The following is a 2,354-nucleotide window of genomic DNA, read 5'->3' on the forward strand; positions in this document are numbered from 1 at the left end:
AGAAAACTGCACCCACCCCACCATCCACTCATCTTCCAGACTACATAAGACAATAGACGCCCAGGCTGAGATCTTCCTCCACCTCTCCTGTATCTCCCTCTCCTGCAGAGAGAGTTCCTGAAGAGAGGAAAGCTCCTGCAAGGTGTGACAATCTCCTCCACCAGTTGAAGAGCCCCCCAGGTGGCTCGACGCACCGGCGGCACCCTGCGCCAGGGCCAGGCCCCCATGCACCCACCCGCCCACCACCCCGGCAACAGACCAACCAGGACCCAAGCCCCTGAGGCCCGGCCAGGGCCCCAGCCCAGAGACGGAGTGCCCCCAGAACCTCACACCCATCCCGGACCCACCCAGGGGCAGACAGGCTACCAGGTCAGTAACCCACGTCCGTCAGCACAGACCCTCCCCTAGCCCCGCTGCACGCAGCCACGAGGAAACCGTCACCTAAGAGCCAACAGAGCCCCCAACCGGACATGACCGCTACCCCGGGTTGAGCCCCCCAAGAAAGATGCCTCCGGGGAACCCCCCGACGCCCTAAGCCTGTCCCTACCCCCACACCAATCACAGCAGTGAAGGCGGGACCAAACTATGACCCCCTACCCCCACTAGGTGATGGAGCTGATCAAAGGAGCCCAGAGCAATTGATCTGATGTGGTGGCAGAGGCTGTATCAAGACTAATGTAATCTAATAGATAATTTCTATATTGGTTAGAATTAAGATTATTTTTATTTTTCCAGTTCATGAGGACTGTTTTCTTGGCTATGCATAGGGCAGTGAAAACCATATGGGCTATATTCTTTTCTGAAGTGACATTATCTAAGCTGCCCAACAAACACACTAAGGGGGAAGTTGGAATGTTACATTTCAGACACTTTGATAAGTCCTCACATATCTCGCGCCAAAACCTCTGAACTGGTGGACAGAACCAAAGAGCGTGGATGTAATTGTCCGGTGAATTAGTTTGGCAGTGTGAGCAGTTGTTGGTAGACGTAAAGCCCATCTTGAACACAGAGGCGGAGCCAGACATTTGAAACACCCGGGGCTTAGCCCAAAAGGGTAGTATGCATGTGGGATTTTGGGTTTTTTTTTTTTTTGGGGGGGGGGGGGGGGGTAAAAATGACTGAAAGATTAATAGGCTCTGTTTTGAGTTTTGTTCAAAAAAGAATGACTTCATATAGGGAAAAATATATATCACATGTGCAGGACACCTTAAACTAGTTTTTAAGCAGCAAGGCAGAACAAAATCAGGGCTGTATCAAGACATGAGGACTAAACCCCAATTCAACCAGACCCAGAACTGATCCAGAATTAAAACAGGACTACAACAGTTCAAAATCAGGACTACTTAGGATTTAACCAAGACAGAACCAGAATCAGAACTAGATGATAGTAGCACTAAAAATCATCATAGACCTGCACTACACTTATTTTTTAATTCTACCAATGTACAATATTTAGATTGAGAAAAGTTTATATAATTATTTAGCCTTGTTGTGCAAACAAGCCTGCATAACTTAATAAATATAGAATTTGAAAAATAACAAACCTAAAAAGAAACACTAGGTACGAGATACATGAGGACCTGTGATACGGTGATACTTTTGGTAAACAACCATTTGACTAACATGTGTGTCTCACCTGCTCTTGTTCCACCTCTGTTCTGTCCTCGTTCTCCATCTCCCTCTCTCTCCCTCTCTGCTCCTCTCTCTCCCTCTCTGTTCCTCTCTCTCCCTCTCTGCTCCTCTCTCTCCCTCTCTGTCCCTCTCTCTCCCTCTCTGTTCCTCTCTCCCTCTCTGTTCCTCTCTCCCTCTCTGTTCCTCTCTCTCCCTCTCTGTTCCTCTCTCTCTCTTTGTGCTGACAATCATCAAATATACAGATATTTACAAACTCTTCAGAAAACACAAACACTTTTTTAATTGTAACATCAAATCAGACTAAATGTTTATTTTTTTAGATTGATAAATATAAAAAACATATTTGTTAACTTTAAGAGTAAAGAGAGAAACTGTCTGTATTTCTTAATTTTAAATGGCACCAAATTGTATTCAAACTTGAGCCACACTTATGGAGCTCCACAGTTCTTTTCCTGGTGTTTTGGTTGACATCTCTTGATGTTCCCATGTCACAGAAACAGGCTCTGTGTTTTGCCTTATATGCATCCACAGCTGTGCCACCAATTTACTCACATGGACTCTACGAACCTATCAGAAGCTTCTTCAGCTCAGAATGGAATCGTCTGCAGTTTTCTTATTAATTAACAAACTTAGTGTACATGTACTCCTAAATTTGATGAAAGTGATAAAAAATAGACAGCTCTGTCTCTCTTTATTCTGACATTTAACTAATTCAAAAGATA

The sequence above is a fragment of the Rhamphochromis sp. 'chilingali' genome (genome assembly GCF_963969265.1).
Source record: "Rhamphochromis sp. 'chilingali' genome assembly, chromosome: 16".
Classification (NCBI taxonomy): domain Eukaryota; kingdom Metazoa; phylum Chordata; class Actinopteri; order Cichliformes; family Cichlidae; genus Rhamphochromis; species Rhamphochromis sp. 'chilingali'.